Here is a 26,676-nt window from a genome sequence, read left to right on the forward strand (position 1 = left end):
ATTTCTAAAGTCACGTTTTTTCATAAAAATTTAATAGCTGTGTAAGACTCAAAGTATGCCTTATAATCATAGTAAATAATCTAATAAGATAGACATGATTATTCAATAATAAAACCTAAATCATAATTCTATTTTTTTTTATCTAGGCAAGGTTTCTACAAACCTTTCCTGTATCTCATAACTTACTTGAAAAAATTTCTACTCATAATTTGAATTTATTTATTTCTAAATTCATGTTTATTAATAAAATTTAATGGTTGCTTAAGATTGAAAGTATGCTTTAAAATCATAGTGAATGATCTAATAAAACAAAGATGATTATAATAAGACTTAAATCATAATATTAATTTAAATTTTATTATTATTTAAATAATAAAATAATTAGTTTCTTATGTGGAATTCTATTTTTCTCCTCATAATGCAAATAAGAGAATTTTTTGAGCTCCTCATAATTTACAAAATTAAATACATAGTAAAAACATAACTTTCTATCTAAAAATAACTTATTCCATCTTTTTAAAATATTACCAAACATACCCATGGTCAAACCACAATTAAGAAAATTAATAAAACAAAACACAAAACTCATATTACCAAAAAAAAATGTTTTTAAAACAAAACACAAAACTCATATTACCAAAAAAAAAATGTTTTTATACCCGCAATAAAAAACAAAAAACGAAAAACATGTAATATATGATATTTAAATGATAGCTAAAAAATAAAAATGAGTTTACAATTTTCAAAGAAAGCCGCAGTCAAATTTATACGCTGCTCATGACCCTTGTAATTTTAATCATCGAACTTCGTAGCGATATCCTAAGCATTATATTTTTGTCGATAATTATAAAAACATTTCAACTTATATAAAGCATAGAAGTAAATAAATTAACGGTATAAGAAGATTATTTTACATTAATTTCTTTGTGTAATGGAATTTACAAAATGTTTTTGAAAATTCTTGCAAACATAATTAAAAGGATTTTGTCTCCTCACATTTCGTTGGAGCAATTTGGTTTTTTTTTGCCCAACATGAGAATTCAAGATGTTCTAACAATTGCTCAAGAAACCTTACACTCGATCAAATTTAGAAATTTAAATTCATGCCTCATGAAAATTGATTTAATTTGGGCATATGACTGTGTGGACTGGGAATTTTTATTAATGATCGTATACAAAGTGAGTTTTCCTCATAGACATGTTCGGTCAATCAAAGAATGCTTCTCTTCAGCTTCTATGGTTATCCTTATCAATGGTGAATTTACCCATTCCTTCAAAATATATAGGGGCTTTGCCAAGGCTATGCGTTGTCCCCTTTTCTCTTCGTACTCGTTATGGAAGCCCTCACAAGGCGTATAAAGGAAAAAATGGAGGTTGGTGACATATCTAGATGTAAATTAAATATAAATTGTACTTTGTCCCACATTTTATATATGGATGATGTCGTATGTGCAGGGGAGTCAACACTTGATGAATGGGCATCTTTTCATTTGGTCCTTGAAAATTTTGGACATGCTATTGGGACGGGGTCCGCTAGGTCAAATTTTGTAAAAAATTTTGTTAAATATTTTAAAGTTTGCACATTTTTAGGAGTGGAGTGTGAGTAGCGCAGGTCGATAAAAGTCAAAGGGGATTTAGGAAGGTCAAAGCCCCTCATTAAAAGTCAAGCTATTTTGAGACCCATCCATTGTTCGTGGACAATGGTATTGTAATGAAGAATAATATAGAAGGAAGTCATAGAAGAGTCATCGAGATAGATAAGCATGGAATAATAATGCATGAATTGAGTCTATTTTGTCTATTCTATACTTGCACGAAGGGGAAGGCTCATGCATTTGTGTGCACAGAGACCTTTGTAAGTATGCCGCTGAGTACTTGAGCCCTTGTAGTTGTGTGCGGAGGGTTTGAAAGACTGTAATTGAAGATCTAAAGCATAATAAAGGCTTGTTTTGAAGAATTATTTGTGTATTTATGTATCACCATTTTCTCTCTAAATTTACTGCAATTTTGATTTTTTGAATGCAATTACTTAGGAAAATTACTTAATAGATTCACGAAGACATAGACCTATGTATTTATATGATGTTATGCATGTTTAGCGTACTTGACGAATGACATAAATCGTCTAACTGTTAATTGCTATAATTTTTGGGTTTTAAGGGTTAGGGTTCACGAAGGTCGAGATAAAGCCCTAAGTTGACATAAACACATCAGATAACCCTCTCGATGTAGAAATCTAGTTCTAGCATCTCCCAATACTGTCTCGGGTGAGACTGCAGCCTATGCTACGTAGGTTTTTGCCGAAAATGCTGGTAGTGTAGGGTTTTGTTGGTTAGAGCAACTAACTTTGAACTTGGGTCCAAGCCCCCTCAAGCCAAAAAATAGTTCTATTGCCGGGACTAGGATCTATCTGAGGAATGTGTGATGTGGCATAACTAGATATCGACTAAAAAAGAGATTGAAAAGTGGATAGATCGGAAGCTGCATGAGTTTGCAACCCAAGAAAATGGGAATCCATGCCTAGCCAAAGAAGAATGGTTGCAAAGATACCTATCCACAAAGTTTTCTTCTGCTCTTTTCCGTGCTAATCGTATGAATGGTTGGATAAATTGGTGGATGGTCAATCTACCTGGAAGTTGGATAATCCTATTGTGTGGACTCTAGAGTTAGTGAAGCACCTCGAAGGATTAGAAAACAAGGTCACAAAGGCTGTTGATTATTGGATCAATAGTATTTTGGGCTAATTTATTACTGAGTTCGCTATTGATACATCTTCCAGTTATAGCAAAGCTGAACACCGGTTTTTCAAAGGACCAAGAGGTAAGTACATGAAGTCCATGAAAACTTGAACTAAAATGATATTGTGCGAGAAATGGGTTATGCCACTAAATTGGTGTTTAGACGAGACTCGACGGGAACTACACGAAGTGGGAAACCATTCAAAAGCGATCTAGATACAAGTGTTGAGTACAGTCCTTTATCAGGAACATTTGAAAATGACAAAGAAAGTAATATTCTGAAGACGCCTCAAGGTGCACCACAAATGATAGATCAATGTATAGTGGGAATACCACATCCTTCCACTCCACCTCTGCCTTCACCTCCACCTCACACACCTAGAACTCCACCTCCACCTCCGCCTCCGATATTCAGTATGGAGAACACTATGAAGATGCCTATATTCAATGGTCTGGGGACAGAAGACCTTGATCAATTTTGGTTTGTAGTAGATGCTATGTGGAAGTCACAACAAATAATGAATGACGATCTAAAGAAAGCGCAACTCTTCACAACATTGCAAGACAGGGTGCTGAGTTGGTATATTAAGTACAATACCACGCATCCAGTTGCGTCATTGAAAGACACAAAATATGCGCTTAATAATGAATTTAGAAAGTCTAAGTCTCAATCCGAGTCTGTGACTGAGTGTAAAGAAATGAAGTAGAAGGTGAATGAATCTACATGGGATTTTGACCAGAGGTTGAAATGTATGCTATAACAGGCTAATCTACAGATCTTAGATGAGCAACTTAAGGATTGGTATATTGCTTCGCCGTTACCTAATTTGAGATTACCTTTGTCACAGTAGAAGGTTGGATCATAGACTGAAGCACTGAAAATTGATATGAAATTGGAGGCTTTGCCTATTTAGGATACGAATTTAGGAGTGCAACAGATTCATTCGCAGTTAGCTAGCTTGCATATGGAGTTGTAGGATCTCAAAAAGGGAAAAGAGGTCCAAAATGAGACCCGTGCGAAAGTATGGTGCTTAAAGTGAAAAGGGAATGGTCACGAAAAGGATCATTGCCCAGTATATTAGAACTGTCTAATTGGGGGAGGTCCTATCCCCTTGAATCCAAAAGATACTACTGGATCGAGTAACAATGTAGTACCATGGTGTGATATCTGCCAAATAACAAGAAAACACTCGAGAGACAACTGCCATTTGTTGCATAAGTTTGTACAGAGTCCCCAACAACTATTTTTCAATTTCTGTAAGTCTGTAGGCCATGATGAGCGCAATTCTCAAATCTATGAGCTAATGATTAACATAACTCTGACATATAGAGTACAGGCTGAGACATGCCCTCAGCAGGATCAAGGCGCATCTACATCACGTAGAGGATTTCAGGGATGAGGAAGAGGATGAGGGGGAGGAGTTGGAAGAGGTCGTGGACAAATTATTTGTTACAATTGTGGGGAACCAGGCCATTTTGCATGAGATTGTTAGAAATCGGCACATCCCTCTTGTCAATATTGTTGACAGTTTGACCACGTTATAGAATATTGTCCGATGCTCATCGTCAAGATGCAAGAGAAGAAGAACTAGCAGCCCACCCAGAACATCCAAATGATGAAATCAGAACCACACGAAGATGGGCCCAACATTAATATCGTTACATGAAGTGATATAGCTATGAGGGAAGATTAAGCCATATGAAAAAAACCAGAAGAAAATATATGTGTGCACAAGGATGTTGACAAAGATGTTGGATTTAATTTTCATAAGGCAAAGGAAACTTTTAATGGAGGTGAAAAAGAGCTTTGTGGATTCCAGAGCTTCCACATCAAAGGCTTTGAGTTCACAAACGGAGAAGCCTGAAGAGGTCATTGGTGTGCAGGAAACATATCCTTTAGTGTTAACATCCTTCTTACAGAATTGCATGAAACTCCTACGAGACTAGAAAGTAGTAGAGGGATCGCAAGAGTCAATAGACAAGTGTGTTGGCAAGGGTAAGTGATTGCCTGAACAACACGTAGTGAATAAAGTAGAAAAAGGCAAGAAAAGGACTGGTCGAGAGATGAGATTGACTACACAGATCGAAGAATTTGAAATAGACTATGTGATCCTAGATTTGGGATATGATGTGAATTTTTTTCCTAAACAAACCTAGGAAAGAATGGGAAAGCCAATGCTACAGTGGTCCCCAATTCAGCTGCGAATGGTGAACCAACATAATATTATTCCTATGGGGAACTTACATGGAGTAACTATAGACATTGAAGGGGCATGCGCTATAGCTGATTTTGAGGTAATTGAAATAGTGGATGATAGTAATCCCTACCCAGTGCCACTTGGAATTGATTGGGCATTTGATATGAATGCGATCATCAACTCGAAGAAGCACAACATGATGTTAGAGAAGAAGGAACTAAGAGTCATTTTTCCATTGGATCCAGCCGAGGGTGCATGGTATATTGAACCAGTCCGAGATTACTAAGAGGAGGATGAGATTGAACAGATCTATAAGCTTATGCCACAGAATGAGGATTGGATGAACCCTATGGTGGATGGAAGAATTACTTAAGAAAAAGACAACTCCTGCAACTCAGATTTAGATGAAGAGCTCAAGCATTGGCATAATAGATTGCATGAAGTATCAACGTTGTGATGCAAGTGACTTACTAAATCAATCCAATTTATATCTACTGAGGTACGCACTTTACCATATTATAATGGCTTAGATGATGTAAATTTGTTTCTTGATAAATTTGAAAGGGATGTACCAGAGGAGCATCGATTCTAGGAATTTGACATTGCGCTGAGAGCAACATCTACATGATGGTGGAGTACACATAAGAACAATATTGCAAACTGGAAGGAGTATCGAAGGATGATGAAGTTGCAGTTTTGATATACCAATACCCACATTATAGAAAATTATACAGGGAAGGATGATCCACACGAGCATCTAACTCGTTGGATGAAAGGATGGGGAGAGGAACCACAAATTGAATGGGTACATATATTCTACCACACTTTGGATACTATTTTGATGAACTGGTATCTAGAAACAGAGCTGTGACATGTAACCATAGAGTGAGATGTTCTGAAGGAAAGATTTCTGTTAGCGTTGTAGTTTTGATGATGGATTCAAATGTACTGATGAAGCATTATAGGAAATCAAGGCTGCAATATTCAGAATGGCTGTAGAATCTGTCACATGGGTACAACCAAAATAGACTACGTAGATACACCATGATATGGAGTGCTACAATGTTACCACAAAAGAATGTGAAGAAGAAGGGGGCGTAGAATTAGAGTCCCCCTTCAAGGTCAGGAAGAGGTAGAAGAGTAGTACCACGAGACCTCACAAGAAGTAGAAGTCTGATAAGTCTGCGAGTGCGACACCATTGGTCCTCATAGAGGGGGACCTTGATCATATAGGTGATGTTATCCGCTCTGCCACTGAAACTATATGTGGACACATCGAGGACGAGTACCACTAGGTATTGAAAAAGCACAACAGGGCTTGAAGGAATTGTAGGTCTAGATAGGGGTGATCCAAGCGAGCGTGGGACAAGTGAGTGTGTCGAGATTTAATGTAGTAGAAATCATATCCGGGCCACGTGCAGTACCACTACTAGGAGGCTCTCTTGAGTTTGAGACAACCAAAGACCAAAAGTGCACATAATTCTGGAAGAATCTAATTATCAATCTTGCAGCACTGTCGATCCATACCTTGCATGAGCCTTACCAAGGAGTTTCAAATGATCTTCACATTCGGGAGGAATGAGCACTATTGATTATCGACAAATTCAAAAATAAAAATCAACAAAATTTTGAAGAGAAAGCGCAGGCCTTGCAAGCCCGCAACAAGGCAATACAATAAAGCAACATCTAGAAATGACCCATGCCCAAGTGTGCGGTGAGCTCCCTGAGCTCCAAATTCTAGCAGAAGCGGCCTCAACAAAGAAAATTAAGAAGTTAGCTGTTGCGGTGAAGGAATTTGAGGAGGAATTTGTAAATGTCTGATTTGAGCTACAACTGCATATTTCAGAGCTTCAAATTAAGTTGCAGCCAACCACTCCTCTGGAAGTCAGAGAGCAATGCGAAGCTGCTATTAAAGATGATGTGACGACTTTGGTTTCTGCAACCAAGGACTATAGCCAATTGTTTGAGTAGAAAATGGAGATGTGGACCTCACTTTAAGAGGATCCACACTTGCATAAGATCAAAGAAGACATCTGTGAAAAGCAACTAAAGTTTGATGAAATCAGGGCGACAACATGGACCTTAGCACCTGTGCAAAGGTTTACCAGACTTTAGGAAGGAAAGTTCATCCAAACCCAGCTTGATGAGCTGCATCGAAAGGCACCCATTATCTCCTCAAGGACATAGCCATGGGCCGATGAGGCAAGCCAATTGTCACAGACTATCTAGTGCAGGTTAAAGGATCTGCAATAGACACAGAGAACAATGGGCCTTGCAGTCAAAGGTCAAATCATGGGGAAACTGGTCAAAGAATTTTGTTCGAATGTCATGTAGGGAGTAACAGATCTTCAAGCATTGAAGATCGAGTTCAGTGGTTTGCAAGAAAATATTGAGGTAACATTAGCAGAGTGACTCAGGATGAGTCACGACTTTGTGTTGGGGGGCTGTTGGGACAGGGTTTGTTGGGTCAAATTTTGTAAAACATTTTGTTAAATATTGTAAAGTCTCTGCATTTCTAGTAGTAGAGCACAAGTATCATAGGTTGATAGGAGTCAAAGGGGCTTTAGAAAGGTAAAATCCCCTTAGTTTGTTAAGATTCAAGTTGTTTCGAGACTTGCCCATGGTTCATGGACCATGGTATTGTAATGAAGAATAATATAAAAGGAACTCATAGAAGAGTCATAGAGATAGATAAGCATGAAATAATAGTGCAGGATTTGAGTCTGTTTTGTCTATTATGTACTTGGGCGAAGGGGAAGGCTCCTGCAACTGTGTGCGCAGAGACCTTGGTAAGTTCGCAGCTGAGTACAGAGGCCCCTGTAACTATGTGCGCATGGTCGAGAAGACTGGAATTGAATATCTAAATCATAGTAAAGGTTTGTTTTGAAGAATTATTTTTGTATCTGTGTATCAGCATTTTATCTTTGAATTTACTGTAACTTTGATATGTTGAATGCAATTAATCAGGAAAAGTACTTAATAGATTCGCGAAGACATAGACCTATGTATTTATATGATGTTATGAATGTTAAGCATAATCGGTGAATGGCATAAATCTGCTAACTATTAATTTTTGTAATTTACGAGTTTTAAGGGTTAGGATTTTTGAAGGTCGAGATAACACCCTAAGTTGACAGAAACACATCACATAGCCCTCTGGATGTATAAACCTAGTTCTATCATCCCCCAATACTGCCTCGAGTGAGACTACAACCTGCACTATGCAGGTTGTTGCTGAAATGACCGGCAGTGTAAAGTTTTGTTGGTTAGCGCAACTAACTGTAAACCTGGGTCCAAGCCCCCTCAAGCCAATACATGCATCTCGTCTACTAATTAACAAACACAAGTCTAAATTTGTTTTGGATAATGCTGATTTGGAGCAGATTTGCGAGATTAGTTCTCTTTTTATGGTGAAAATAAAGTCGATGTCAGTGGGTCTCAAGTACTTGGGTTGTCATCTCAAACCTGGTAATCATCACATTACTGACTGGAATTGGCTATAAGATAAATTTGAAAATAAGCTGACATGTTGGAATCACAATTGGCTCTTGATTGGGGGCAGGGTCACCATGATCAAAGCTATCCTACAATGTATCTTAGTTTTCTAGATGCATCTATTCTACATTCCCCGAGTAATCATTAACAAGATTGATGCTCTTATCTCCAAATTCCTTTGCTTTGGAACTGGACCTGATTGCAAGATCCATCTCACTCACCTAAACATGATTTCTAGGCCCATTTAGTTGGGTGGATCAGGTATTCAGGACTCTCGAAGATTTAACATTGCTCTTCTAGTGTCCAATCTATGGATGGCCTTCAAAGAAGGAGGTCCTTGACAAAGCATAATTTTTAGCAAATATCTTCCCTATCCTGGGCTGGAGGAATGGGTGCATGCAGGTGCACCAATCAATCCCTATTCATCTATCATCTAGCGAAGCTTCAAACATGTGATTCTATGGTTTTGTAGTAATATTTGGTCGTTGGTGGGTAATGGCCAGAGAATTTATGTTCGGATGAACACTATAAAGGCCCTTTCCGGTTCTCATCTTCTCTTTGTCCACTCTATTCACCTTTTAAATCAGCAAAGAATCTTCACACTGAATAATATGGCTAGGTTGTTGTGCTCCCCCCTAGCCTCACACTTGGAATTTGCACCTCCCTCAACATTCGGAAGGGGAATGGGAGTCTTACCACAATATTCTATGTCAAGTTGGGATCACTTTATCACAAAAAAAATACCTCTTGGTATGGGGCAGTCAAATACTAAATGGATGAATCTCTGTCAAATAAGTATACTCTTACATTTCCTCCTTCATTCAATCTTTACCTTATTCTGATTGGTCTACTGGTATGTGGGGTTGGGACGCTCCATTAAAGATCAAATGTTTTTCTTGGCTTACAATCCAAAATCACATTCTCACCTAGGATATCTTGTTGAAGAAGGGTTTCATTGGCCCTGGCAGGTGGATTATATGCAAATCAGCTTCTGAGGATTTCTCTCACTTATTTTTACATTGTCCCTTTGCTTCTATTGTTTTGCTGGAGGTTTCACTTTCACTGGTCATTTCTGTCACTCGAGATGACTGTTCAATTGTTTCTTTTCTTATGTCTTGGGCTCAAAGTGCACTTTCTTATAGGTATGTTCCATTATATGTACCGTGGGGGATATGGAGGGCTTAGAATGACCTTATCATTGAAGGAAAATTCTTTGATTCATATCATGTTGCCTTAAACATTGCTGCCTTCTTCATGGAAATCAGTCCTTGGCTGCCTAAGTCCTCCTCCCATTCTATTTCCATGCTTAATCTATCTTGCATCTTTCCCATATTTGTTTTTGATGGGATGCCTCAGGAGGCATATGTGGTTGTGGTGCTTTCATGAGAATTGAGCCCTCTTCACATTACAGGTTCTGTTGGTCTAGTGGTATAGGAGACAACATCATGGCCAAGATGATTGCTTTATGGGGTGCCTTATAATGTTCCTCATGGCTAGGGATAGAGAGGAATCAATTTTTCTGGATTCCCTTACTTTGATCCAATGGATTTTGGGCTACTCCAACCTTGGGGTCTCCTCCCTCTACAATTGGATGAACCATATGAGGGATTTGTTTCTCCTGGTTTTTTCCATTTTGAGTACTTTGTTGCTGGTTATTTATGTGGGGAGGGATTTTTCAAATTTTCATCAGTGGTTTTTGCAGTTTTTTTCTATCTCTCATGACCTCTCCTAGGCCTGTTTTATGTTTCGATGTCTATCTTTGTATTCCTTTTTGGTTTTGATGCCATCTAAGTATGCTCGTTGCCCTACTCCTCGAGGGTTGCTCTGTTTTGTTTTTTGGACGGATTTTGGTCTTCAAGGCTCATTGATGAGCAACACTGATGAATTGAATTTGATCCGAGCAGATGTAAAACACTTCCTCATTTTTAATGAAGAATGGTTTTGGTTTTTTCCTCTAAAAAAGAGAAGTTTATTATGTCACAAACCTCTTATGCAAGATTGGAGGATGTAAATATGGTTCTTGCATTAGGTTCTACAAGAACGGCGATAATTCCTCCTCCAAATTCTTCTGCAATTCAACAAAATACAATTGATGGATTTTTAACCGACCCTTGATTTCCAACCTCCTTTCCTTGGCTGTAAATTGATTTTTCTATGTCTTTCACATCACTCGAATCACATCATGCTTTTGAAAACTAACCAAAAGAAAAATAAAAGATAGGAACCGATGACATTCAAACAATAGTGGAAAATACCTGTGAAAACTAAATAGTGGTTGTTTAACTGTGGCTCCGTCAATGTGTGGTGGTTTTTTATTGGCCTCATTTTATGTAGGTTAAGTAAATGTTTATCAAGAAAATTTTAGGGGTGAATTTCACAAATTGGTTATAACATCGGACCCTCCAACTTGTGAAAACATTGATAAAATACCATTAGTCCATAGGAATTGTACCCATTGGGCTAAAGCCATTTTAAAAACCATGACCAGGCCATGTAAAGTCTTTTCTCAATGGATCAATCTAGGGATCACTTGTGACTGATTGAGACCAAAGAACTTAACCAATTTGAGATTATATGATATGGATATATTTTCATGTCTGAATATGAAGGGATATGCATTAATATTTTAATGTATAGATTATGAATTATAATTAAAATAATTTAATGTCTAGATATATTATATAAAAAAAGTGATTTCTTTTCTCCTTTAGATAAAAAACCAATATGAGAACCATATGTAATTTTGTCCCGAGCAATTGTGAAATTGACATGTATCCTTCAAAAATAAATAAAATATCGAATTTAAGAAAAAAAATATATAATTATACAAACTATTATATCACATACATATGCGAACTAATATATCACATAAACTCCCATAATGGGTCAAATTTGTGGAATGTTTCGGCTGTTGGAGAAATATGGCTGAGGATGCCCACAAATTTGCAATGGAAGGTTGAGTATTATAAAATATATGTCGGGTGCGATCATACCAGCTTTAATGCACTGGATCCCATCAGAACTCCGTAGTTAAGCGCGCTTGGGCTAGAGTAGTACTGGGATGGGTGACCTACGAGGAAGTCCTAGTGTTGCACCCTCCCCTAAGAAAAGCCCCAAGGGTTAGCTCAATCGGTTAGCTAAATTCATAGGTTGTATGTCGTTATTTTTATGTCATCCGCTAACCTCTACGTGAAAGTAAGTTTGCGAGTAAGAGCACATGATGCAAAGATATTACAATACCATTTTATAGTTGAACCAAACTAGCATCTTCATATGGATGAGCTTCTCTTTCAAATCGCTGAAAGAACACAATTATGGAGTAATATACTCTGAATACGTCCAAGTAAAAATCATCGAGTGAGCACGATTATGAAGGAATATAAGTCTAACTATGTTACACTACTCAATAATGAGTGGTTGGAGATTGATTGGCTGTGAATCAACAGAAAGGGTTAATCAACAGAAAGGGTTAATCAAAGGAAGAATGCATGTGAACATGACATATAGGGGATAAATAAGACATCATATATTTTCATGAAGTAGAAGAAGTAGAATGCATGTGAGGGATATATAAAATATAAAGGAATTATGTTATTTTAATTGGAAAAGATTATAAGGAATTATAGCATGTATGTTTCCATAGGTAGTAACATATTCTTGTTGAGAATTTCTGGAACAATCTGTGCATTGTCTCAAGAGCCCATCCTTTCTGGGAACACTTCACCTATATTCAGGGGTAGGAAGTAAACTGATCAATTTGTTTCTTACCCTTGAAGATGAGTGAACTGTTCACCTTAAAGGATCTTCAGAAAATGCACACAGGAATCTAGAAGTTCTCAACAACAATAGATTACAACCAATTAATGTGTAGAAAACTAGATTATTTTTATTGAAAATGAAATATGTGTAGGAATGAATGACTATTGTGAAAAGGAATTAATACGTTTATGCATAGGAACAATAACTAATGTTAATTTCTTTTTGATAACAGAAGTATGTATTTGTATACACAAAAATAATAGTTATTATTCATTTGAATTCTTGAAAAGGAAATATGTTGGCATGCATGGATAGAACAACTAAAGATTTAAATTTATTTAAAAGAACATACAATTATTTTTAGTTTTTTGTAAACAAGAGCATGTGCTTATACACACATAAATAGTTGTTATATTGCTAAGTTATCGGAAAATAATATGTGTGAGATGCATAAAACAATATCCATCATATTAATTTCTCTTAGAAATAATATATGTTTATTTTGCTACCATCTTGAAAAAATAAAAGTGTGTTTGTAGGCATGCATGAGTGGTTTCTATGTAGTTGATCCCTTGGAAAATAAATGTGTTTTTCATCCAAGATTTAGTTAGCTTCTTTTGGAAAGAAACATGTGTTTCACATGCAAGAAGAATAACTATTATATTCATTTCTTTTGGAAAGAACAAGTAGTGCCATACAAGAAATAATAACTATTATGTACCCTTTATTTTAGAATAGAACATTAGAGAAATTTGGAGGTCTAAAATTGGTCTCCCAAATATATTATAAAATAATAATGTAAATATTAAAATAAGATTAGATTACATCATCAAAATTTTGAGAGAAGCAAGAAAAAACTATTTTTTCAATTCATGTTTTCAACTTATCTCCATACGTTTTTACTCACATTTCGAGAGATAACACTTGTTGGATGCAAAATTTAATTATTCATCTAAGGAGTACCCATGTTGCAAATGATAAATACATTAAAAAACATGATTGCAATAATTCTTTTCATGTATCTAATTTTTCATGTAGCAGGGTCCATCGAAAATATGAAACATGGGGGATGAAGACTTAAATTTTACATCCAATGAGTGCCCCTACTCAAAAAATGATTAAAACTATAGAAAGATAAGTTGAAAATACCGGTTGAAAAAACAATTTTTTTTAGTTTTTTAGTTTTTTAATCCAAAAAGGTGAATTATCTCAATGGTTGACATCATCGCCTTGAATCCTATTGGCTTTTATGAAGTTTATTTTGGCTATACAATTTTATTTTAAGGTCCATTTTAGACCTCAAAATCTCTATAATGACATGTATTTTTCATTTATGATAGCTCTCGTGAATAACTCTCATTTGGAAAAGATGTTGGAAAGAACATGAAGTTGCATGCACAAGAATATTATCTATTATTTTAGTTTTGTTTTCAAAAATAACATTCATTTACATGCATATAAGTAATATCTATTGTATTAGTTATTTTGGAAAAGAATGCATAATAGCATATACACATAAATAATTGAGGGGTTAGCTTCTTTGAATAAATTTATATAATTACATGCATGAATATCAAAGATAAGATGATAGTATCCTTTAAAAGAATATAGATAGTTGTAGTGGTTTTCATTTGGAAAAGAATGTGTCCTTTATGAGGGGAATAATAGTTAATGTGGAATTTATCTATATACATGATTTGATAATTATGTACTCTTAAATTATTGCATATGTAGTGTTGTTAAAGGAGACATGTCTCGATACTTTGTTTACAATTGATTCATGCACATGAAAATATGTTTGAAACATCACTAGTAAAGATCATTTATTGATTAATATTTTATCTATTCATGACATCAATTTTGTTGATGGTAGCTATGGTAGGGATGTTTGATGACTTATGAAAATGAAATATTATGTTTAACATTATGGCACGTAAAGAACTGATGGTCCATGCATATTGAAATAATGTCAACGAAAGGACAAACCACTCATGGAAATGAGGTCACAAAGATATAATGTTTAAGGATTTTTGGATAAATGATATGGTGATTATTGTAATAGTTTATAGCTAGTTATAGTATATTTAATATGATATTTCTTTGTAACTTTTTATGAAAATGGTCAAATGATGGATTTTCTTACAACCATTGAGTGAGGGGTGAACACCCTCACGCGAGTTTAATAAAATTAAACATTTTTTGGTTATCACCTTATGGGTTTCCAGAGTATATCAATGTTTAATTATTGTGTCATTCTTACAATGTTGATTCCTTACATGACATGAAATTCACATTATCAAGTGTGTGATTAACTAACCTGGTTAAAGGAATCATGAAAATGATGGAAGGTTACATCAGGAAGTTTATGATAATATGATAAAACAATGGTTGTTATGTTATGGAACTTACTATTTAGTTTCTATAGTTACTCCATGATGGTTTTATCTAAAGGTCGCTAAAAATAATATGAAATAAGTATATAAAATTGTTACATGCGAGTAATTATGTGAAATCTTCTAAGATTATGTTCTTTTCAATGAGGTTTATAGGGGGATGTTAGAGGATATTTGAGTTTCACAATCAAGGTTATGGTGTGCATAATTTCAATAATTTTTTATTGATTTCGTCAATAATGTGGTATCTTGTCAAACAATAGTTTGATATTGTTGATGACATGATATCTTATTAAACATTATTGATGACTTGACCTTAGACATTCATATCATAGGAGATATTTTTTTGAGCAATTATAAATTTGTCTTTTTAACTAATAAAAGTTGTATTATTTTAATAAAAATGTTTGTTGAAAAGTAAAGATTAATAAAATTATAATGAGCATAAATATACCTTAATTCAATTATCAATAGTAAAAATTATTATTATCATTATTGTTTTAATTATTTAATTCTCAATTATTTATATATGATATATGGTTAAAAAAAAAAAAATTCATATACATATTATATAAATCAATTGAAAAGAATAAACTCTGATGGTTAAAACATTTTAATGTCTTATCATCCTACATTTTGGTCATTTTTCAAGATTCAATAATAATTTCTTCGAATTGCAAAATGAGGTTATATAATGAGATTTTCAAGTCATTGATTCTATTTATACATTTTAATTTAAATAAAAACAATTACAAAAGATATATATTGAATATTTCAATTTCTATCTCACCCTAAATATAGTCCATATACACTACAAAGAAAGAATGAAAGAGGTAATTAAATAATTATAGTAATTGCACACTCATAATTTCAACTTCTAATATTGTACAATTTGGGTAAGTATCATGTCCATATTTGAAAATTTTTATAATTTTACAATTTTAAAAATGATATACTTAACAATCACCAAATAAATTAATCTTTTACAAATACAATATAATATAATTTACAAGGTTTACAAAAAAGAATAAATGAATCTTACCTAGATATACAAATCAAAATTAAAATTTACGTAAACTATGTCATACTAAATTTTGAGTAAATCTATTTAGCCCTCTTCCTAGATCTGTTCTTCATTGTGTCCTGAAGATGAACCACACTCGTTGGTTCGAAACACATTGACCAAAATCTTCAATGTGATTTCTGTTGGCATTATGATACAAGTATTGTCCTTGATGGCAACTCTACAGGTCAACTCAGTTTTGATAAGAGGCTAATAGGAATATTCAAAGGCAATTAGACACTAGTATAGAAGATCAGGAAGATGGAACTAAGGTCTATTGATCAGAATAAAGAAGTTGAAGGAAGAAGATGATGTAAGAGAAATTTAAGAGATACACACAGGTTCACTTAGTTGAAGCAGCGTATACACGTAGGTACCCATAACAGAAATAGCGTATAATGTACACACGCACTCCCACAGAAGGAAAAGTGTGTACATGTTGAAAACCATGGTTTTAATCCGAGGTATTTGGTCTAAGGTATCTTTGGACCATGATATTGACCCTAGGTATTTAGTCCGAGGTATTCGGTCCATGGTATTTGATCAAAGATATTGGTCCTAAGTGGATTTGGTCCATGGTATTGAGAAAGGAAAAAAACTATATAAAGAAGAGAGGATCATAAGGCCATATGTGCAAGTGAATAAGATTCTAAGGAATACTTCTGTCTGAAGTATATTTTATATTGCAAGGTTATGTTTGGGACTAGATCTGAAATATTTATGTGCACCTTGAGTTCAATATTGGATCAGGATCATGAGACCTGAAATGACTTATTCTTGAATGATCTAATATTGGTTGAGACTAAATCTCCTGTTTTGCATTATCTATCATGATTTGGGTTTGTATGAAGTTTTTAATTGTAGCAAAGTTCTGAGTCAATATTTGCAGATCTATACACAGGTTCATCTCGGTAAAAGAGTGTATACACACACGTTCTGTTCTTTCAAGTAGCGTATACAAAAGAAAGCTTTGATTTTTAAAGATGAATGATCTATTAGATCATTACTGTTGATTTATTACTGTTGCTATTTTACTGTTGTCTGTCAATGAAGTCTTCTTAGATGTGAATGTAGATATGAATGCATAAGGAGGTTGATATTTGATTGATTATATAAGTGAGAAGAAGTGTTTTTTGTTGCCTGCCTGTGTAAAGTTCTGTAAGTTGACAGTAGATGTTCAGTACACTATTGGTTGGTACACTTTGTGATTAAGAGATTTTATGATTTAGAATATTTAGAGGTTTTTCTTCATTGAAGTAGTGTATACAATCTGACGTATGAATTTTTGAGGTTTCAATTGGTTCTTAATGTTGATACAGGTTTCTGGGTTCAACACAATGTTCTGATGATAGTGATATGATTTTTTAGATCAACTGCATGTGGGTTGATGAAGTTTGAGTTTCTAAATTTCTAATGGGTTATTGATGAGCCAAGGTCTTCATATGTCTTGATATGTGCCACGAGAATCTAGTCTAAAAATTCATGAAACATGGTCCTGTTGAAGCCCCGAAAATCAGGTCAACAACAAGGGGGATACCCACCCGGTCCCGACCTTGGTTGGCATCTCCTTATCTGTTTGGTATAGCGGGTCCGACTGGGGATAATGGGACCAGTTTCCCAATCTAAGGGTGTGTGTGTGTAGAGTTGGATTATGTTTATCTAAGAGTTCTGATCTAAGCTACTTTAATATGAGTTTATGCTATTGTAATCTAATGAAAATAGCACATCTAATCTATGCTAACCCGGGGTGTATTTCTTCTATTATGCGATCTAAAGAGATTTCAGACAATAACTAGTAATAAAGATCATTCAGCTATCATAAGAATAGAAATCAATTATGATGAACCAATTTGCATAAAAAGTTAGGAAAAACAGTTGTGAACATCATATCGCATAATAAGTTATTCATATATCAAACATAAATAAATGACTCCACTGTACAAAAGTTCCAAATGGTAACTCACACATTCATGTAATAACATATAAACAACTAAAAACTATATATCACTTTAAGAATATAAGAAAAAATGGCCAAGAGATAAAAGTACCATTTATGACTAGTCCTACTCATAAGCTTCAAGCAAAAATGATTTATCTCTACTTGTTCTAACATCTACTAAGAGTACAGAAGTGCAACATTAGTAGCAGATATCAAATGCAAACATTAATAAACCTCGATCCATCCATTCATAAAAACCTCCTCTGAGGGTGCAGAAGTGCATGTTCTGAGGACAAGATTTTGACAAATTTCTGGACCCTTCTCCAAATGCATGAGAAGGGTTAAAATACTACTTCCTAATTCTAATAATAGTTAATTTACAAAATTTAGGATGCGGTTTTCAAATGAACATCCTTTTTCTAATCTAATTTTAAAGAAAAAAACAACATTCTAAATAAGGTTACTTCTGAATCTGATCCTTAAAACTGCATGCATTCATCATGGGCTTGAGGAGAGTCGGGTGGCTGACTTTTGGTTTGAGCTGGGCTGAGAAAACAAAATCTATGAGAGTTGGCACTACTTTCTCGGACGCACTTACCATATATTTCAAAGTCATCTGATGACTATGCGGCTTCACTAAGTAAGCCCAGTAACACTCCCAATTTAACCTGTCTAGTGCTTGGACCACTTTTTCCTTTTCCTGTGCCTTCAGCTTCCATTCTGCTTGTTCTGCCTCCCTGATTTGATCGTCCCACTTGTTGAAGAGCAACACTAAGCCCACTTATTGTGCTACGTGTGTATTGCTCACAGGTGTTTTTGGGGCATGTCCTTCAAGATTGATCAGTTCGTTGAAGGTTTCCAATTCTTTGTCTAATTCTGTTGTGACGGGTGGTGCTTCAACGATGAGAGGGGGAACATCTCTTGACGGGGAGGCAATAACTTGCTGCTGTGGAAATTCCATTGACTGAGTGGTGTCCTTAGCTGACTCTTCGCCTTTATCTTGGTCGTTTACGGATTTCTTAGAATTCTCAGGCATATCTTGTCCACTCTTAGATTTAGATCCAGCAGTGCTTGAATTCTCACTAAGGCTAATGCTTGGAGTAGGTTCTCTGGCAGGTAGTTGCAGCTTTTCTAGAGGAACAGTGGCTAGTCTTCTTTCCCTGTATACCATGAATTTTTGGAGGTCATCTGGAGACAATCGCAATTGAGCTTCCCGCAAAATTTCCTGCAGTGAGCTTTTATTCTGAAATAAATCATCAAATAAATCTTTCTTTGCAATGAATATTTTTATCTTGACGTTCGTTGTGAAATCTTGGGCAACTTTATTTGGGTCAAATGGCCTTGCCGGGAATTTAAATAATTGTAGACACGTCATATTCTCCACTTTCGTGAACGCGTGACCCACATCGAACAATGAAAAGGCCCCACAAGCTACAGGAAACTGGGGCCATATGGCCTTCTTTTTATCTTTTATGTCTTTGGTTAGACCGCCTTCTGAACAGGTTTGATATGCAATTTCTCGAGCGAGCAGTTTGTCAGGAATATACAAAGGTAGGACATGAGGAGGGACGGTGCTTCCAAATACTGTAATATAGGTGAACCATTCTTCCCCGAACCATCTTGCAATGGGGATGATATCTATCTGTGCCTCAGGTGAGCACCTCGGGGGTTCTTTATCATACATCATTCTATACATGGGTAAGATAAGCCCATGACAAATTTGGTAGAAATGCGGAATGAACTAAGAATCCCATAATATCTTATGATAAACATGGATGGGTAATGGGTCCTGAGTTGTCCATTTCCAACCCATAGAGGGAAATTTGGACACATAACAAATAGAATCCATAACATATGCGGATAGGTAAAAAGGAGGATAGATCCTTTCAGACATGGATCTCTTAGTCCGGTATTTGATAATAGCTGTGAATAGGTTATCGGAAAAGATCTTGGCCTAATCTATAATAACGACATTTGTGGCAGCATCAATCAATGGTAACCATTCACACGAAAACTTATTGATATCTGGCATCCCAAATAATCTACAAAGCATGGCCGCAGCAAAACAATATGGAGAGGTGAGGGAACCAGTGCTGTACATACCGTTTTTATCCTTTTTGAACGGTTCATCTTTTCTGGACCAATCATTAGTGGTCTCTGATAGGTTCGGGTTCTCCGCCACAAATTTTTTAATGAATTGTGCATTGTAAGTCGCCTGCGGTTTAGGAAGATGATACATGAGTTTTAAGTCTTGTGCAGCGAATGACCCGATGAGCCCATGTCCTTGAATCTTGAACTGTCTTCCATTCATTTTTGCATTGTCAAGTATCCACTTGATCATATCCATATATGGGATAATTTTAGGCCTTGCTGCTATCCGATGAAGGAATGAGCACACCAGTTCTTCTAAGGATGCTTCGGAAGAGCCCTGTGAATCTACGACCGCAATAACCTTCATTATTCTGGGGTTTTCTTCTTCAAGCAGTCTGTACATGCTTTCCCACGTCAATATCCCCACGTCTCTGTTACAAGCTGTGTCTGTATATAAAGGTGCCATCTCCTTCACCTCAGAGCCCTGAGCCTTACTTTTCTTTCCCATTTCTTCCTGCGTATGGCTTTGTATTGCCTTTCGTTCTTCGTTCCTGCAGCTCACAAATGGAAATGATTGATCAAGAAAGGTGATGGGAGAGTCTTAAATGCAGCAGATATATCAAATATGCCACCTTATGTGAAGTAATTCTTTGCAAAAGCACGCGTCTACATTTAATAGATGACAACTAATTCCTTTATTATCATTAAAAGTGCATGATCTTAAGTCAGATTATGGTAAGTGGCTTTTCTTGAATAACGCACACGAAAGGTTCGTGATGGGGTGATTTTGCGATTTGGTTCACAATCGTCGTAGATCGCGACATTGCATTATCGCATGATCGCACTCTCGCATTATCGCACCAGCGCGTTATCACAATATCGCACACATCGTAGATCACAGAAGTTTTATGCTTGCCATATTTTTGTTAGCCCATTCCTACAATATGCGATCTTGCGATCGGGGTTATCACAAATCAGAAAATCTTGAAGGCTTTCTCATTGGCGTTACTTTATTGCGATGCGATATATCGCTTAGTACGAGAATCTTGCACATACCAGGATTATACCCAAATGGAGGAGTTTTTTCTGTCATTTTATGATGTGACTTTTTAAAGATTTTTCTTATCATAAACTTAGGTTTTAAAGTATTCAAAAGATTTTCCTAAGCTTACGATGGTAACCTTATTTCGAAGAAAGGAAACTCTAGCTTTTCCTAAAGTTTTAACTAAGGGTCCCCATTCATTTAGTATTTTGGACAACACTTGAAAAAGGGGGGGGTTGTTGCTGGCCACAACAATTGATGATTCACTTGGGAGAACCAGTTATCTCTGATTTTCTATTGAACTTTTCAAATTTCCAAAACAATTTTTTTTGGAAAATTAAACTTTATTATAAAAGATAAAGTGTATTATACCCCAAACTGTCAACGACATTTCGTTCCAACCTCTTTCTACTTTAATTATTTGCTTCCTCAGCTGGTCCTTGCATTTACATCAGCCATTACTTGGTCTTGTAAACATAAAATAAGGTCTTCCCTGTGTACCAGTTTTTTTTAAAATATGCTCATTTGTCGTAGGTAGAGCCTCTGCTGCCAGTAGGTGTTCATAGCCTCGACACGGTTACCTATTACCCAGTAATGATCCTTTATCCTGCTTAAGGTGATCTACAACTTTTCAAAGAAAAACCCATATTGACACATTTTCCTTTTTTATTCTTAAAGAACAATGTCTTGGTTTGGTAGCCAAATTATGACACAGTCATTCACTTGATTTACACTTTCGCTGAACAAGCTGGCTTGTGATGAGACCCCTTGTCTTTTGATTTCAACAATCTTGAGTCATTGCCCTGTTTTGATGGACAGTGTTTGGCAAAGTCAGCAAAGTTATAATATCTGTGATCATGATAAGCCGGCTCGTGATGAGACCTCTTATTCTTCAAGATATAGTGTATCCTTGGGTCGTTTCTCTAGATGCTGTAATTTCCTTTAGCAGGGAGGAAGTCATTTTTTTCCTTAAGAAAGCCCTGGACGACAATAATAGAGTTTTTTGGACATGGCTGATCTACAGGGAATCCTTATTTCGTTATTGATACCTTTCATTGTACTGATATAAAACAATTTCTTCACTAAGATTGCTTTCATCAAATTTTTGGAAGTTGAAACTAGTATCATATCTGGTTTAAAGTTTTTAACTGTATCTATTAATAATAAAGATTAAGTTTCCAAAAGATTTGCTATTTATACGAGCAGAAGTTCAAAATCTGATAGAGAAATGGTGTCTTTAGTAAATGTCAAATGCTGTTAACCATAGGCAAATTTTATTAGGGAGGGGAAAATTTAAAGAAATGAGAGGTAACTATTCCCTTGGATTATGTACATGATAGGGATAAGTTCTTCTCTTATTTTGCCTATCAATATTTAAAAACTAAATTATCCACTTAACAACCTAGCTAAACTACCCCTACTCCTATTCTAACTATAAACAGAAAAATTAACTAGGTAAAATGATATTTCCAGTGGAACCATCTTTTCATTTTTATTCCTACACGTATGTACCTTTTAAACATTAGTGTTAAGAATAAAATTTTCTTGGACTGTGAATATTGGATGAAGGATTAGAAAGTGTAACTTCAGTTGGAATTCCTCCTGAAATTTCTTTCTTATGAAATCTTTTGTCCAATTGGATACCTATTGGATCATAAAAATGGGGATGAATTTCTGTTATGGATTGGTGATCACGTAATAGGAAAGATGACAAGCCAGATTGCGAATATGATTTTTTAGTTTTGATGGCCCGTAATCTACTATTTGTAAAAGTCAAGCTTTTAGCAATTTCTTGTAAAAGGAAAGTTTCCACATATAAATCACTAAATAAATTAATGAAGAATAGATGGAAATTTTTGGAAAGAGATTTATCAATTAACGCGAATTGCTGGCAAGTTTCCAAAAATATTTTTTTTGTTGATGATGTTTTGGATGACACAGAAGTTTCTTCTGAAAGGCTGATATTGATTGATCGTGGAATTGAAAAAGTTCTGTATTTCCTTGACACAATTTATTTTTCCAAAATGGTAATACATCTTTCGAATGTTCTTTGATAAGGTGCTCAATATACCATAGTAATCAATCGAAAGTCTGAAAATTTAAAACACAATCCGATTTTGTACAAAATGAGTGCAAGAGAAAAAGAAAGCAATGATTATCTGTACAGTTAATGTTACATCACAACTGGGACTGACATGAAATATCTTCTTCTTCACAAGAACTGGCCAGAATTATGGGATCTGAGTAACTTTGAATTATGTCTTGTGAATCAGAAAACAAGTTATGATTGGGAACAGGCATAGGGGTTTGCTCATGATACAAATCATAGATCGGGACATTGTTTTGAATAGTAAAATCATGCAAATGATATGTTGCTCTAGAATGAGGATCGACTGATATGATTCTTGAATTAGAATATCTCTCATTATCTGAGCTCTGTTGAGTTACTTGAGATAAATCAACATCACCATCATCATCATAGTAGCTATCATAAATGATTTTACTGGTCTCTCTAGATTTTTCTTTTTCATCCAATATTTTTAGAAAAGGAAGGTCAAGTCGTTCTTGTTTATTAATGACCAAAGGATGCTCTATAGTTGCCTCTTTATTTTGAAAACCTAATGGTGATTTATTTGAATAATCCTCTGTACTTTTTGAGATATCATTAATACTGAGGGGGAAAAAATTATCATCACTAAATACATCAAGATAAAGAGAAAAATGCTATTCTAAAACAGTGCATTTGAAAATATCATCATGAAAAAATTCTTGTTCATCACATTCACCATAGACATCGGCCTTTAGATCATACCTTTGCGTGTTTGTATTTTCCGAAAGATAATTAATTTGTTGTTCTAACCTGGGCGTTTGACTTGCAATGATATTATCGAACCTTGTCTCCAAGTTGTCTTCTGGTTCCAAGGCAGGCTCTCTTTCAACATCTTCGCTTTTATCTTCTTGCGTTAGAGCAGGCATGTTTCCTAAGCTTTGGGAATTTTCTTCATCATGAGTGATTCACACATTTAAATTGGAATTTCCATTCCTATTAGAAGAAAATAAAACAAGACTCGAACTAATTTCTGATGGATCAAACATAGGAGGTAGGGAATGTTCAGAATAATCTGAAGATTCTTCATTCATGAGTTCATTTTCAAGATCATATTTTAGACAATCAAGATGAAATCGCATATTAAAATCCCTAACAGATTCATCTTCTTTTTATAGATACCCAATCTCATCATATACCTGATCATAATCATAGCAATCAAATTTACAGATGAAAGCTTTGACAAATTGGTCCCAGCTGTGAATTGAGGCAACTGGGAGGGTTCTACACAATTTTCTAGCTTCTGCCGTGAATGTAAGAGTAAAAATTCTGCATAAAACGCCTTCATCAATTATTTGAACGTTCGAACTTGAAACTCTTTGAATAAATTGAAGAGCATGATTAAAAGCAGAAGAATTATTCTTACCATTGAATTTTACTTGAGACAAGAGTCTTACCACTTCACGTGGAGTGTTGGAATAGGCACGAACATGGATGCAACTCCAAATGGGAAGTTTGTGAGCAGCCATCCTAATTCAAATGACTACGATTTCAAATCATTCCAACAGACACTATGTTCAGGCCCTCCTTCTAGCGCCAAATATGTTGAAGCCCCGAAAATTGGGTCGACAACAAGGGGGATACCCACCCGGTCCGGACCTTGGTTGGCAGCTCCTTATCCATTTGGTATAGCGGGTCCGACTGGGGATAATGGTACCAGTTTTCCAATCTAAGGGTGTGTGTGTGCAGAGTTGGATTATGCTGATATAAGAGTTCTGATCTAAGCTAATTTAATCTAATTTTATGCTATTGTAATCTAATGAAAACAGCACATCTAATCTATGCTAACCCGGGGTGTATTTCTTCTATTATGCAATCTAAAGAGATTTCAGACAATAACTGGTAATAAAGATCATTCAACTATCATAAGAATAGAAATCAATTAAGATGAACCAATTTGCATAAAAAGTTAGGCAAAACAGTTGTGAACAACATATCGCATAATATGTTATTCATATATCAAACATAAATAAATGACTCCACCGTACAAAAGTGCCAAATGGTAACTCACACATTCATGCAATAATATATAAACAACTAAAAACTGTATATCACTTTAAGAATATAAGTAGAAATGGCCAAGAGATAAAAGTACCATTTATGACTAGTCCTACTCATAAGCTTCAAGAAAAAATGATTTATCTCTACTTGTTCTAACATCTACTAAGAGTACAAAAGTGCAACATGAGTAGCAGATATCAAATGCAAACATTAATAAACCTTGATCCATCCATTCATCAAAACCTCCTCTGAGGGTGCAGAAGTGCATGTTCTGAGGACAAGTTTTTGACAAATTTCTGGACCCTTCTCCAAATGCATGAGAAGGGTTAAAATACTACTTCCTAATTCTAATAATAGTTAATTTACAAAATTTAGGATGCGGTTTTCAAATGACCGTCCTTTTTCTAATCTAATTTTAAAGAAAAAAACAACATTCTAAATAAGGTTACTTCTGAATCTGATCCTTAAAACTGCATGCATTCATCATGGGCTTGAGGAGAGTCGGCTGGCTGACTTTTGCTTTGAGCTAGGTTGAGAAAACAAAATCTATGAGAGCTGGCACTACTTTCTCGGCCGCACTTATGATACATTTCACAGTCATCTGCTCACTATGCGGCTTCACTAAGTATGCCCAGTAACACTCCCAATTTAACCTGTCTAGTGCTTGGACCACTTTTTCCTTTTCCTGTGCCTTCAGCTTCCATTCTGCTTGTTCTGCCTCCCTGATTTGATTGTCCCACTCGTTGAAGAGCAACGCTGAGCCCACTTCTTGTGCTACCTGTGTATTGCTCACAGGTGTTTTTGGGGCATGTCCTTCAAGATTGATCAGTTCGTTGAAGGTTTCCCATTCTTTGTCTAATTCTGTTGTGATGGGTGGTGCTTCAACGATGAGAGGGGGAACATCTCTTGACGGGGAGGCGATAACTTGCTGCTTTGGAAATTCCATTGATTGAGTGGTGTCCTTAGCTCACTCTTCACCTTTATCTTGGTCGTTTACGGATTTCTTAGAATGCTCAGGCATATCTTGTCCACTCTTAGATTTAGATCCAGCAGTTCTTGAATTCTCGGTAATGCTAATGCTTGGAGTAGGTTCTCTGGCAGGTAGTTGCAGCTTTTCTAGAGGAACAATGGCTAGTCTTCTTTCCCTGTATACCATGTATTTTTGGAGGTCATCTGGAGACAATCGCGATTGAGCTTCCCGCAAAATTTCCTGGAGTGAGCTTTTATTCTGAAATAAATCATCAAATAAATCTTTCTTTGCAATGAATATTTTTATCTTGACGTTCGTTGTGAAATCTTGGGCAACTTTATTTGGGTCAAATGGCCTTGCTCGGAATTTACATAATTGTAGACACGTCATATTCTCCACTTCGGTGAACGCGTGACCCACATCGAACAATGAAAAGGCCCCACAAGCTATAGGAAGCTGGGGCCATATGTCCTTCTTTTTTTCTTTTAGGTCTTTGGTTAGGCCGCCTTCTGAACAAGTTTGATATGCAATTTCTCGAGCCAGCAGTTTGTGAGGAATATACAAAGGTAGGACATGAGGAGGGACAGTGCTTCCAAATACTCTAATATAGGTGAACCATTCTTCCCTGAACCATCTTGCGATGGGAATGATATCTATCTGTGCCTCAGGTGAGCACCTCAGGGGTTCTTTATCATACATCATTCTATACATGGGTAAGATAAGACCATGACAAATTTGGTAGAAATGCGGAATGAACTAAGAATCCCATAATATCTTATGATAAACATGGATGGGTAATGGGTCCTGAGTTATCCATTTCCAACCCATAGAGGGAAATTTAGACACATAACAAATAGAATCCATAACATATGCGGATAGG

At 35.6% G+C, this 26,676-nt stretch overlaps 1 pseudogene; it reads left to right on the top strand.

Annotated features, from left to right (window-relative positions):
* Nucleotides 1–11,410: 11,410 nt before the first annotated feature.
* Nucleotides 11,411–11,529, top strand: LOC149255372 (5S ribosomal RNA; annotated as a pseudogene).
* The last annotated feature ends 15,147 nt before the right edge of the window (nt 11,530–26,676 follow it).

The sequence above is a fragment of the Pinus tabuliformis genome, chromosome 7 (genome assembly GCF_031772625.1).
Source record: "Pinus tabuliformis cultivar Carrire ecotype Pingquan chromosome 7, CPIR1, whole genome shotgun sequence".
In the NCBI taxonomy this organism is placed as follows: Eukaryota; Viridiplantae; Streptophyta; class Pinopsida; order Pinales; family Pinaceae; genus Pinus; species Pinus tabuliformis.